This window comes from Rhinoderma darwinii, chromosome 1 (genome assembly GCF_050947455.1).
Source record: "Rhinoderma darwinii isolate aRhiDar2 chromosome 1, aRhiDar2.hap1, whole genome shotgun sequence".
In the NCBI taxonomy this organism is placed as follows: domain Eukaryota; kingdom Metazoa; phylum Chordata; class Amphibia; order Anura; family Rhinodermatidae; genus Rhinoderma; species Rhinoderma darwinii.
In genome coordinates, this window is record NC_134687.1 from 662,787,542 (window position 1) to 662,802,663 (window position 15,122).

At 43.1% G+C, this 15,122-nt stretch overlaps 1 protein-coding gene across 1 annotated transcript in view; it reads right to left on the reverse strand.

Annotated features, from left to right (window-relative positions):
- LOC142664530 (uncharacterized) overlaps window positions 1–15,122 on the reverse strand; it is a 162,294-nt gene that overhangs the window by 6,618 nt on the left and 140,554 nt on the right. The window lies entirely within an intron of this gene.

Consider the following 15,122-nt stretch of genomic DNA (forward strand, 5'->3'; position numbering starts at 1 on the left):
AGTGCACTATACTCTTATGTGCGGACTGACATCTATTGACGGTTTATACTGAGAATACTTTTATATGCACAGGATACTCTACTATCTCTGGTAATCACTACCGACTGGATCATCGCATTCACTTTTACGACACAGATATTGGGAAAACTGCCCTCCTCTGTTACATCTTCTAACTAGATGACCGCAACTAGAGGGCGCCTATTCTTCAAATGAGGCAATAGAAATATGTACATGGGGACTGTGCTCTTTATGTAACCTATTTTGCATTTATAACTCTGCCTCTCCCTTGCATTTGAAACGGTCCGCTGGGACCTTGCTATGGACAGAAATCTTACTACAAAATCGTCTGGCAGACAGCTGCGAGCTGACTAAAGATCAGGGACAGAAAAATGCATATACAAAAGCTGCAGGCCAAATACAAGGCCACTTCCAAAACATCCAATACTAAAAGTAAAGTTTCACCTGATGAGGTATCCAATACGGCTGATCTTTTTTCAGGATATGACATCACTCCTCCAAACCGCTCTCCTAGTTCTAGTCCTCTGGGACTTTTTAATAGGGATGATCTTCAAGCAGTCTTGGTGGCTGACAAAGTATCACAACTATTGATCCCATTGTTTGACAAACGTCTCGAAGTGCTCCATACCTCAATAAATTTTGCGCTATCTCAAATTACTAACAATGCGCATAGAATAGTGGAATTGGAAACTCGGGTGCAAGGGATGGAACAAACTATTGCCCACCTTGAAACCACTCTACAACACAGCCAAACATTGGAGGTGGCACTCCGAGACCAGGTGGAAGACATGGAAAACCAACATCGTCGAAACAATCTGCGCTTTGTTGGCATCCCAGAGGGTGTAGGAGGGGAACATCTTTTCGACTGACTAAGGAACTGCCAGCGGCTCTGAAATTGGAGACACTGAGTGACCCTCTAACAATTGAAAGAGCGTTTGGAATTGGCCCTCTGGATGCCAACAGGGGAAACGGAAATAGCAGACCACGTTAGGTTATTGCAAAAATATCTAAATTTATGGGTAAAAGAGAATTCTGAGGGCATATAGACAGCAAAGGGAGTTGCGGATTCAGGGTAACCGAATCTTAAGTTTCCAAGATTTTTCAGCCGCAGTATCGCAAAAGAGGAAGACTTTTGTACCCATCTGTAAAGTGCTAGCAGAGAACACGAAATTTCAACTACTATACCCGGCCAAGCGGAGAATAAAAGATGGAACAAGATCACTAACCTTTGACAATCCTTTGGATGCCAGGCGACACCTTCACATGGAAGATGGCTGAGAATATCAAATCATAATTAGGGGAGAGACAGTCCCCACTTTAGCACATTCCTTTAAAAACTTGTTGAATTGCAGATGTACTATGTACTAAACTATATATGAGATTGGATCATATTAAATGCTAGAGCTCAGTACAAATCGTACGGTGCCAACCAGTAAGTGTAAACTATTATAATGCGAAAAGGGGAAAGGGACAAAGGGAACTGGGAAAGGGGCAAGGAGAAAGGGAAATTGAGGGGAAACCACTGGTAAACTGGCACTCGGCTCAGCGATGTATAAAAATATCAAAAATGTATTATCAGTAAGTTAAGAAACAGAGGGTAGCGATAAGTGCGACCCTGTATCAATTTAAACAATCAAACACAAAATACATACAATAGACAAACAAAAATAGACACCACAGGCCCGGCCGGGTCACTAGTACACATGAATTATCAATAATAATCAAGGATTATAACATCAAGTTCAAGATCAAGTGTTGCAGTATGGTAAGCTAGTAATAGACCCGTTCAGTAATGGGCAGTGTGCAGATCATGCGTTTAATAGACCCGTTTAGTAATGGGCAATGTGCAGATCATGCGTTTAGCGATTGTAATTAATGTGTGGAACATATTCAATGTGTCAGGTGTGGATACAAAAATGGGTGTAACGTCTTGATGCACTACATGAGTGCATCCACATATATAACCTATGGATCCCACTGTAAGGATACAATGAAAGGGATGTAAACAATATGTGTAACCTATAGAACTCGCTGTAGGAAATTACAATGAAAAATTGCAATAAATTGCATCAACATAGCATGCAGATTTTAGCCAACAAGATTTGTTCAACAGCCCATGTCAAATAATATACTTATCGCCAATAGTTATGGCTTCTGAAGTGGAGGTTGAGATGTTGTCATTAAATTCCATATGTGCTGTGGATCTGTCAGATTGCAAGCTTTGGTGCTTTTCCAGAGATCATGTTGTGGCCGGCATCCAGGCCAGAAATACGCAGGAGCCCAAAAGGCAATAGTGGTTTTTGAAAAGAAACAGTTATTGTTCAAATGAAGAGAGTTCCTTGATGAACCATATATCATATGGGTTAATAGGCAAGTAAACTAGGACGAAACGTATGTATATTAACCACGTCTCTGTGGTCGTCAAGCTCTTGAGTCATCAGGCTCTCATCGGCATGAAGGTTATACGTTTAAAACGTGTATGCAGCAAGCGGTTCCACAGGTGAGTCCACAGATCAATCCACACAATGCTCGGCATTTGACGTCACAGAAAGAGGTGCGTACGCTGACGCGTTACGTCACCACTTGACTTTCCCAGAGCTCTGAGGAAGTTACGTGGTGACGAAACGTGTCACCACATGAGCAGTGTGTGGATTGATCTGTGGACTTTAAGGAACAACTGGGTTCCTGCGATCCTTGGAGGATCACAAACTTAAACTCACGGAAATACAGATGCCATTCTGCGGTACACAACAAATTTTCATATTGATTATTTTTTTATATCCACTACACTCTTTACACACCATCTCGTATCCCGAATTAACCCAATACCAATTTCGGATCATGCACCTATACATATGTCTTTTCGGATAGCTATACCTTAACAGAGAACTATGTTCTGAAGGTTCGCATCGTACCTGGTAAATTCAGAGGACTTTAAATACTATTTAAAGATACAATGGACTAACTACCTGGATGATAATATGGAACACCTAGAAGATGCACCTTTGCTCTGGGCAACGGCAAAAGTCGTAATCCGAGGTCACATAATTGGCTACATAGCACATAGGAAAAAATACAACGGGAACAATTCAACAAACTACATACATCTTTGCGGTCAGCCCAATCAATATATGCTCAGGACCCGACCCCTCAAGCTCAACAAATATAACAGCTAAACATCTTCTAGAAACTTTTGGACAAGTGAACCCACAATGGCAGGTCAAACACACACAGAATAGATTCTATAGATGGGGAAATAAGGCAGGATCTTTACTAGCCACTATGGCAAAGTGAATTAAACCATACAAACCCATCCAGACACTGCGTAATCCTCAAACAGAGAGCTTAACCTGTAAACCGGACAAAATAGGGAAAATCTTCCAGGACTACTTTCAAGATTTATATCGAGCTGCCCCAGCGGACCCTTTAAAAATTTGATCTTTCCTTCACACTTTACAGGTGCCCACCCAGAGGAACAGCAAAATATGTTCGATTCTGTTATACAAAAGGAGGAAGTTTGTGATGTAATTAAAGCATCTGTAAATGGTAAAACACCAGGGTCGGATGGATTCTCGGCTGAATTTTATAAAATGCTGTCTCCAGAAATAATTCCAACTTTAACTAACCTATATAATTCCGCTTATACACAGACAGTTCTGTCAGACTACTTTACGGACTCCAGAATTATTCTCTTGCCAAAACTCAACAAAGATCCGATTGACCCACAGTCTTATAGACCCATATCACTGCTGAACAGCGATTATAAATTCTTATCTAAAATTCTAGCCAAAAGATTACAGCTCATTGTACCACAAATACTTAGTCCAACACAGACAAGCTTCACTTAGGGAAGGCAGTGCATAAAGAATATTCATGCGGCAGTAGCGGCCACAGTGATGGCTCAAAATCAACATAGCCAGGTAACTATGCTCAGGAGTCTAGACTCGGAGAAAGCGTTTGATAAGGTGGAATGGCCTTTCTTGACTGAGGCCCTAACACAGCGCAAATTCGGTGCTACTTTTATGAACTACATAGCGCTCCTACAAACTGACACTAGGACTACAATCACGGTTAACGGACATAACACACCTCATGTAGATAGGTTTAGAGGGGCATGACTAGGATGCCCACTTTCTCCCCTACTTTTTAATTTGTCGATAGATCCTTTATCATTTACAGATCTCCCCAGCATTTCCGGGCATAAAAAAAAGACGAGGTAGAACTCAAATTAGCAGCGTTTGCGGATGACATACTGCTGATCTCCAATCCCAAACAAGCCATACCTCATATATTGAGGGACCTGTCTACCATTTGAAGCCTTTCGGGCTACACTCTCAACATTGATAAAACGGAGGCACTTTTGCTTAGGGGACTGTCACGACCTTTATGGTCATCTGCATATCCGTTTAGGTGGCATGCTTTCTCGCTGAAATCTCCGTCCATACATACAAACTTTGGAGGTGACTCTGAAGATATGGGGATCTCTGGCCCTTTCATACCTGGGAAGAGCATACATGTTAAAAATTACCCAGACTTTTATATCTATTTCATACGTTCCCAATTTATCCCACGCCAGGGGGACAAAAAAGTCGAAATTTCTTATACCGTAATTTTATTTAGGGGGGGGGGGGGTGGGGAGGCCAAGGATAGAGTACAAACTGTTACAACAACCTAAACTCAACAGAGGGATAGCTTTCACTAATATCAGAATATATAATCTGGCATCCTTACTTCGGGTAATAAGGGATTGGATAAATAACACATCACATTTTTCAGACTCCAAGTTAGAACAAGACCTCCTCCCATATTGTGCACTACCCACCATGCTTCATTTACAGCATCAAATGCTGCCGGAAGAAGTGAAAGATAATCCTCTCTTGCTTTCTACATGGAAAGGGTGGAACAAAATCAGATGCATATTGGAAGTTTCCCCTTTGATCTCCCCTTATCTAACCTTAGTCAGGATGATGGGTCTCATGCAATATTTGGACACTGGTACAGGGCGGGTATCAAAAACATATATTTCTTACTTCATGTTGCCGAAAAGAGGATGTATACAAGAATAGAGCTTCTGCGGAAATATCCAGATATCTTATTCCCACAATTCATGTATTTTCAGGCGAAAAATTATATTAACACTTTATTACATAAACGAACCGATAGAGATTGGAACCCCACTATTCATGCGAAATTCAATAAACTCACAACTGTTAAGGGGGCGATATCACGAAACTATCAAGCTCTACAAATACTAATAAATTATGCAGAGGCGGCAGTTTCTCTTTCCAAGTGGGTACTGGATGATTCAACTCTTACTTATGGAAATGTTCTGTTGGCAAAAGTACAAGCTCATAAATATTTACCGTCTGCTAGGTATTTGGAAATGAGAATGCAGATATGTCACAGAGCGTATCTCACTCCCATAATGGGTTATTTGATGGGCATATATAATAGTCCTGTTTTAAATGTAGTGGGACTGATGCAAATCTGTACCACTGCTTGTGGCCATGCCCTGTAATGAAATAATTTGGGGATAGACTAAGAACTTTTACTTTAACACACCGGACTAACTTCGTTCCTAATGATGCCTTGTGGCCTATTTTTGGATGCTTGGACAAAGGAAGTTATAACTATACACTGGGAGCAGGTAAATTATTGCACATGATAGCAGCAGCAGGTGTAAAATCTATTTTACAAACATGGTTACAAAAACAAGCACCGCCATTCCAATTGTTTTTTGGAAAATAAATTTCCTTTTTTGTTTAAAATGGATTGGACGGAGACTTCGATACGCAAGACAGCGCTCAGACTCCTTTTTTGACACATGGGGTTTTATCTCTGTACTTCCGCACCGGATCAGGGAAGCTATACAAAATAATTTCCAGAACACTGTATGGTACCAGGAGAGGGTATTGATGGGGTCTCCGCCGATATCATAACAATATTATGAAATGTGAGTACTGGACATGCTCACTGATAGGCGGAATCGCACGATTCACTCTAAAACACTTTGGCGCATTTTTTTACCTATATATGTTGCAAGGGAATAGGGTACTTAGTCCTCATTGGGTGGCAATATCTCGGGGAACGTAGGGAGCATGGCTGGCTCTGAGTTCCTCTTAGGAACTCCTACTTATACTTATTTAAAGCACTGTTTGATACTTGACTTGGTGTTATTTTACGGTTTTCTTTACTATATGATTTATTGTACGGATAGTGGCGATATTCATTCCTATTTAATAACTTAGTAGACGCCTCTAAATACTTGAAGTTTGTACGCAAGATCAGCAACAAATTCTGATATAACATCGCTCCTAGATACAGTGGTGTTATTGCTTTGTTGTTTTTGTTCAACTGTAAAAGAGATATTTATTGTGCAAATAGCAATAAAAACATTTTGGAAAAATAATATATATATATATATATATCGATGATAAAGTACAGGTTTCTGGTCTATTCCTAGTCAGCGCTTTTATTACATAAACCTTGACTTAATAAAACAAATAAATGTGCGTGCCACCTTACCTGGCAATCAAGCCTTTCTCCTACCAACACATTTGATCCTTCAATACCAATTAGAAATCACTTTAATACTACAGCTTAAAGCAACCCTCCAGTTCCAGGACAATGTATTTAATATGATAGTGTATATGGTGTAACATTACCTGGTGCCCTTCAGTTGTGCCCCTCTCGCGTGGATTTGCCATTTTAGGGTTCCCTCTGTGCTGTTCCAAAATGACTGCACTTCTTTGACTATGAGACACTCCCACTGTTCTCGAATTGGCCAGAGCAGTTCTGTCCAATACGTGAACAGATGGAGTATGTTCGACAGTCTGAGAAGCGCTATGGCTTCCTTGAGAGAACACAGAGGGGACCCTAAAACTGTGTATCCCCGGCAGAGGGGCACAACTGATGGGCGCTTTAATATATTTACTGAGAATCCAACCTTACACACAGTCTACGTTTAACAGGATACTTTTAGAGAATCATGGACATGAAAATTAGATAATAATGGCTGCAGTCACCAGATCTCCATTTTATAGAACACATTAAGTATGTAGCAAATGTCATAATCTGTGGGTACGTGTACCCACTATGCCGCACCGCCGTAGCGCGGAGGCAGCTGGTCAAATAACAGAGTACCCAATAAATACAAAGTTCAGCACAAGGGTACCTGAATAGTCTGGACAGTCGCAGTAGCTAGGCACAGATGGAACTTTAGACGGCAGAGAATGTCACACATGGCGGAGGATATCAGGCGTGGCCAGGCGTGGTGTACGACAGCAGACTTAGTTACATAGTTACATATAGTTACATAGTTAGTACGGCTGAAAAAAGACACATGTCCATCAAGTTCAACCAAGGGAAGGGAAAAGGGAAGGAAACATTTCTACACATAGGAGCTAATATTTTTTTGTTCTAGGAAATTATCTAACCCTTTTTTAAAGCCATCTACTGTCCCTGCTGTGACCAGCTCCTGCGGTAGACTATTCCATAGATTCACAGTTCTCACTGTAAAGAAGGCTTGTCGCCTCTGCAGCTTGAACCTTTTTTTCTCCAGACGGAGGGAGTGCCCCCTTGTTTTTTGAGGGGGTTTTACAAGGAACAGGATTTGACCATATTTTTTGTATGTGCCATTAATATATTTATATAAGTTAATCATGTCCCCCCTTAGTCGTCTTTTTTCAAGGCTAAATAGGTTTAATTCTTTCAATCTTTCCTCATAACTTAAATTCTCCATGCCCCTAATTAGCTTCGTTGCTCTTCTTTGTATTTTTTCCAACTCCAGGGCATCCTTTCTATGAACTGGAGCCCAGAACTGGACTGCATATTCTAGATGAGGCCTCACTAATGCTTTGTAAAGTGGCAATATTACATCCCTGTCCCGCGAGTCCATGCCTCTTTTAATACACGACAATATCCTGCTGGCCTTTGAAGCAGCTGATTGACACTGCATGCTGTTATTGAGTTTATGATTTACAAGTACACCCAGATCCTTCTCAACAAGTGAATCCGCCAGTGTAGCTCCCCCTAGGACATATGATGCATGCAGGTTGTTGGTACCCAGATGCATAACTTTACATTTATCTACATTAAACTTCATCTGCCAAGTGGACGCCCAAACACTTAGTTTGTTTAAATCTGCCTGTAATTCATGAACATCTTCCATAGTCTGAACTATATTGCATAGCTTGGTGTCATCTGCAAAAATAGAAATAGTGCTATTAATCCCATCCTCTATATCATTAATAAATAAGTTGAATAGTAGGGGTCCCAGCACTGAACCCTGGGGTACACCACTTATAACCGGTGACCATTCAGAGTAGGAATCATTGACCACAACTCTCTGGATACGGTCCTTGAGCCAATTCTCAATCCAATTACAAACTATATTTTCTAAACCTATAGTCCGTAATTTACCCATTAGGCGTCTATGGGGGACAGTGTCAAATGCCTTTGCAAAGTCCAAAAACACTAAATCCACAGCGGCCCCTCTGTCTAGACTTCTGCTCACCTCTTCATAAAAACAGATTAGGTTAGTTTGACAACTTCTGTCCTTAGTAAAACCGTGCTGGCTGTCACTTATAATGCTATTTATTGTCACATAATCCTGTATATAGTCCCTCAATAGCCCCTCAAACATTTTCCCCACGATGGATGTTAAGCTTACTGGTCTATAATTACCCGGGGAAGACCTAGAGCCCTTTTTGAAAATAGGCACCACATTTGCCCTGCGCCAGTCCCTTGGCACTATACCAGTCACTAGAGATTCTCTGAATATTATGAAAAGGGGGACAGAAATAACTGGACTAAGCTCTTTAAGAACTCTAGGGTGTAACCCATCTGGTCCCGGGGCCTTGTGCACATTTATTTTATTTAATTTAGCTTGGACCATCTCTACATTCATCCAATTCAGTATATCAACTGATATATTAACAGCACTGGCACCGGCTACATCAGCTGCTCCTTCTTCAGTTGTATATACAGAGCTAAAGAACCCATTTAGTAACTGTGCCTTCTCTTGATCCCCTGTGATCAACTCCCCATTACCATTATCTAGGGGTCCCACATGTTCAGACCTGGGCTTTTTTGAATTTATATGCTTGAAGAATTTTTTGGGATTTTTTTTACTATCCTTGGCCACCTGCCTTTCATTTTGTATTTTTGCTAATTTTATTACATTTTTACAGATTTTATTAAGCTCCTTATATTTTACAAAGGCTACAGCTGTACCCTCAGATTTGTATTTTTTTAAATGCCCTTTTTTTGTCATGTATTGCCCCTTTCACAGAATGTGTAAGCCATGTGGGGTTTAATTTGAGTCGTTTATACTTGTTACCTGTAGGAATAAATTTTGCACTATAATAACTCAAAGTAGATTTGAAAATCTCCCATTTATCATTTGTTCCATTATTTGACATTAGTTCTTCCCGATGACAGAACACGACTCCAACACGACTTAGGGATCAGGAACCAACACAGCACAGGAACAGGCAGTAGGGCACTGGAATACGATAACACAGAGGGACCATTTGCAAAGACTAACATGGGAATTACAAACAATGCTCAGGCAGGGAGTGAAAGGGGAGGGCACCTTTTATAGTCCAGAGAGATTAGGGCTGATTAATAATAAAATTCATGTGCGCGCACTGGCTCTTTAAAGCCGGACACGAGCGTGCGTGCACCCTACGGGACACAGCCGAACAGAGCGGAAGTGAGTGCTGGCGTCTCCTAGGAAGGAGATGCCGGCCAGCACTCAGATCCATGGCCGCAGCCGCTGAGGGGTGAGTAGGAACGGCGGTTCGCGGCCGTGTACACTACAGTATGCCACCTCTTATTCCCCCTTTTCTTGGGACCAGAGCGAGAGAGAAATTTCTTAATGAGGGTAGGGGCATTAGGGCTCTCCTCTGGCTCCCAGGACCTCTCCTCAGAACCAAACCTTCTCCAGTCTACCAAATAGAAAGTCCTTCCTCTTACCCTCTTGCAGTCCAGGATCTCCCGCACCTAAAAAAAAACACATCAGATGAACTGCTGGGAGCAACTGCGGGACTGGGAGTCTTACTGTAGTGGCTCAGGACAACCGGTTTCAGGAGGGACACATGAAAAGTTTTGGGGATTCCGAGGGTAAGAGGCAGCCGAAGCTTACAGGAGACAGGGTTTATCTGTTGTAGTATTTCAAAGGGTCCGAGGAACCTGGGAGAAAACTTGTACGAAGGCATCTTCAGACGGATATTCTGTGAGGACAACCAGACTTTGGTACCTGGAAGATACAGAGGCGGCTCTCTCCTTTTAATATCCGTTTTTCGCTTCATGCGATCAACTGCTAGCAGAATAGAGGACCGGGTCTGTTGCCAGATTTGCAGAAAGTCCCCAAATGCAGAGTCCGCAGCGGGTACCTGAGATGTAGCCAAGACAGGAAGAGGGATTCTAAAATGTTCACCGTACACAATGTAGAACGGTGTGGAAGTGGTGGACTCACTTGTGCGAGTGTTGCATGAGAACTCACACTGTACCCAGTCATCATGCTGCATGGAGATGAAGTGGCAGAGATAATTCTCCATGATCTGGTTAATCCTCTCGACTTGACAATTGGACTGGGGATGGTAGGCTGAGGAAAAGTCCAATGTCACATCCAGGAGATTACAGAGAGCTCTTCAGAATTTCGAGGTGAACTGAACCCCTCGATCAGACAATATGTGAGGCAAGCCATGCAGGCGGAAGATGTGCTGAATGAAGAGAGATTAGCTAGTCAAGGAGCAGAAAATAGGCCAGTCAGCGGAACAAAATGAGCCATCTTGGAGAACCGATCCACCACCACATTGCATCACACTGATGGAGGAAGGTCAGTGATAAAGTCCATTGCAATATGCAGCGAGGGGGCGTTGGGCACAGGCAGAGGTTGGAGCAGACCGGCAGGCTTGGAGTGAGCAACCTTGTTAGAAGCACACACAGTGCAGGAAGAGAGATTGTCCACAACATCCTTGGGCAGTGTGGGCCACCAGAAATGACGAGTTATCAGGTCTCGAGTCTTACGAACACCCGCGTGTCCAGCCAGTTTGGAGCAGTGTCCCCAGCGAAGGATTATCCTCCTTTCTGCCAGCCCCACAAAAGTCCTCCCCGGCGGGATGTCTCTAATTTGAAGAGGATTAGGTCTATGATACATTGCAGGAACTCCATAATGTCCTTTGTTTCAAACGACCTGGATAGGGCATGGACCATTACATTTTTGTCAGCAGGACAGTAGGGAAGCACAAAGTGGCTTGACGGGGATTTAGCCATTAAGCCGATTGGAGAGAAGTGAGGTTCTTGTGGTCAGTGGATATAAAGATGGGATGAGCTGCGCCCTCTAGCAGATGTCTCCACTCCTCCAGAGCCAATTTGATGGCCAATAACTCCCAAACCCCAATAGAGTGATTGCGCTCAGTGGAGGAAAAAATTATTGAATAATAGCCACACACCACTGTCTTTAATTTGAAGCTTCTCTGGAACAGAACTGCACCTGCACCAACAGAGTAAGCGTCACCTCCAGCGAAAACTGTCAAGAGACGTCAGGATGATGGAGGATTGAGGCGGAGGTAAAAGCACTCTTGAGGCTATTAAATGCAGATTCTGCCTCTCGAGTCCACACCCTGGCGTTCACACCCTTCTTGGTAACGATAGAGATTGGAGCCGTCAGTGATGAGAAGTTTGGGATAAACTGCCGGTAGAAGTTGGCAAATCCCGAAAAATGCTATATGGACCACAGGTAATGAGGACGTGGTCATTCCAGGACGGACTTTACCTTCTCAGGGTCCATCTTGATAACTTGATCCGAAATGATGTAGCCCAGGAAGGGCAGAGAATTTTTTACAAAGACACACTTCTCCAGCTTGGCAGACGATTCTCCCTTAATCACAGTAGAAGTTGACGAACATGCCTCCGATGAGTCGTGGGATCTGGAGAGAAAATCAAAATATCATCGAGATAGACCACAACACAGACATAGAGATCTCGGAAGATATTCTAATTCCTGGAAGACCGCGGGAGCGTTACATAAACCGAATGGCATCACCAGGTATTCGTAGTGCCCGTCTCGAGTTCTGAATGCCGTTTTCCACTCGTCACCTGGACTAATTTGGATCAAATAGTAAGCCCCACGCAAGTTTAGTTACGAAAAAATCCTGGCTCCTTGTATACGGTCAAACAGTTTGGATATTTGTGGCAATGGGTATTTGTTCTTGACCGTGATCTGGTTGAGACCACTGTAGTCAATGCAGGGTCGAAGAGATCTGCCTTTCCTCTTAACTAAAAAGAAGGGGAGGAAGACTATTATATGCAACCCTTCTCCAGATTCTCATTGATGTAGGCTGACATGGATTGAGTCTCTGGCAAGGAGAGATGATATACCCATACACGTGGAGAAGCATTTGGAAACAGTTCAATTAGACAGTCGTAAGACCGGTGTGGGGGGAAGCATCTCAGCCTCCTTTTTGCTAAAGACATCTGCAAATTGAGAAAAATAAGTAGGTAATCCCGCTAATGACTGAGGCCGAGGAGGCTGGACGGGGTGGATCTGAAAAAGGCAACGCTGGAGACATTTGGGACCCATAAAGAACTTCTCCGGAACTCCAATCCAGGACAGGAGCATGCAGCCGGAGCCAAGGCAGGCCCAGTAGAAGCGGATTGATGGCTTTAGGCAAGACAAGGAAGTTCAATCAGTTCAGTATGAAGGACTCCAACTTGGAGCTTCAGCGGCTTGGTTTCAGACACGATTGGATCAGGCAGACGAAGACCATTCACCGAGGCAACAGCCAAAGACAGCTCCAGTGGGCAACTGGAGATGATCCACTAGGTCTTGCTGGATGAAGTGGGGTGACTAGGTCCGCGGCCGTGGACAATGAATAGACAGAGTGGGGTTATCAATCACAATCTGTAATAAAGCTTTCCAGTACATTGTTGAATCCATTCCACTAAAAGCCTGCTTCACACGGCCGTGTTCGTACCGTATGTCGGATGGATTTCCAGGACCAAACACAGTTCAGGGAGCCGGACTTCTACCATCATAGTTATTTATAATATTAGGAGTCACTATGCCGTGCTGAAATTTTGTCTTTAGTACAGTAGTCCCATGGAGAGACAGTGACTCATAGTATCATGCATCATTATGCTGCTAGGAGTCTGGCTCCCTGAACTGTATTTGGTCAGGGAAATAAAGCCAACATACAGTCCGAACACAGCCGTCAGAAGCAGGCCTCAGAATTGAGACTGTTCTAAGAGGAAAGAGGTTTCTATCTAGCACTGAATAGGTGGACCTAGTGCAGTGCCCTCTGAGAGAAGGTAATTAACCGGCACGATTAACCCCTTAGATGCCAAGGTCAATAGCAATCACGGAATCTAAGAGTTTTTTAGCCGACTGGCACCCCTGCGAGCCGATCATGTGGGTGCCAATGGTTGGTATGGCAACTGGAGGCCTAACAATGGCCTCCTTGTTTGCTAAGTCCGGAAGCCTGTTAGGACCTGCCTCTGGCAGGTCCTAATTGACTTGCTGACAGTGTCACACTAATAGCTCTAATACATTGCACTATGTAGGTAGTGTAATGTATTAGTATAGTGATCAGTGTTGCAGGCCTTCAAGTCCCTTAGTGAAAAAGTTAATAAAAATGTTGTATAATAAAAAAGTTTCAAAGTTAAAAACCCAACATTTTTTCCCATAATAAGCCTTTTATAATTGTAAAAAAACCAAAAACAAACAATACATAAATTGGTATCGTAGCATCCGTAAGGACACAAACTATAAAACTATTGTAATGACAGGGATAGGGAAACAGACAAGTGAGCCCTAATGTACCAGCCACTCAGTCCCTGCCTACTTGCAACGACCCGCCCTAGGCGACGGGGTACAACTGGGCGACGGTCCCTACACTCACTAAGTGCACGACAGACAACCAGACAAGGGAACACAGAACAAAAGGGAAACGGGGCAGTTGCCCACGGCAGCACCGTGAGCAACAAGAGTAGTAAACGAGCAGAGTCAAACCAGGAGAGTACGAGGTGCCAAACGCAGAGCAGGAGAGTAGTGAACAAGCCGAGTCAAACCAGGAGTGTACGAGGTACCAAACGCAGAGCAGGAAAGTAGTCAGTAAGCCAGGGTCAATACGAAGCAGGGACAAGTAGTACAAGAAGCTGCAGCAGGGCCAGGAAACCAACAGAGAAGAATCACAAGCAAGGAGGAACAGGAAAGGCAGGTATACATAGACAGAGGGCGGGAGCTAGCTCCGTCTGGCCAGGCTGTGATAGGCTCTCCCACTCCTAAGCCTGCCATCCTGAGTGGTGGAAGATGGAGTCAGTCTCACAGACATAGAAGCAGGTGCAGACTAATTATCTATGGGCGTTGATACAGAAGTTGTGCCTGGCAGATCTTTTACAACTATTATGTCATTTATCCCACACGGTGAATGCACAAGAAGAAAAAAATATATAAAAAAATAACACCAGAATCGCTGTTTGTAAGTCACATCTACTCCTAAAAAATGGAATAAAGAGTGATGAAAAACTCACATTTACCCCAAAATAGAACAAATATAATGACATTCCGTCCTGCAAAAAAAACGCCCCGACACAGCTTTGTCGACGCAAAAATAATTTTTTTTATAGATCTTAGACTATGGCAAATGGTTTTATGTTGTTGTTTTTTTTTTTTTAAAGTGATTTTATTGTGCAAAAGCTGGAATACTAAAAAAAACAAAAATGATATAGATTTGGTATCGCCGTGATCGTATCGACCCGGCAGAATAAAGTTAACATGTCATTTATGGCGTACGGTGAATGCTGAAAAAATAATACTTACAATTTTCTAAAAAGAATTACATAATTGTGTAACACCCATGGCCGCGGACCATCAGGATTACTCACCTCCTGACGGCCGCAGCCATGGATCAGTGAGCAATGGCCCGTATCTCCTCCTCAGGAGACACCAACGCTCACTTCCATTTCACTCTGCTGTGTCCCGTGGGGTGCTCTTAAAGGGCCAGCGCGCGCACCTGAATCTGTTACCAAATTAGCCCATGATCCTGGACTGTAAGAAGGGCCCTACCCCTTCCTGCATTGCCTGAGCATTGTTGTCA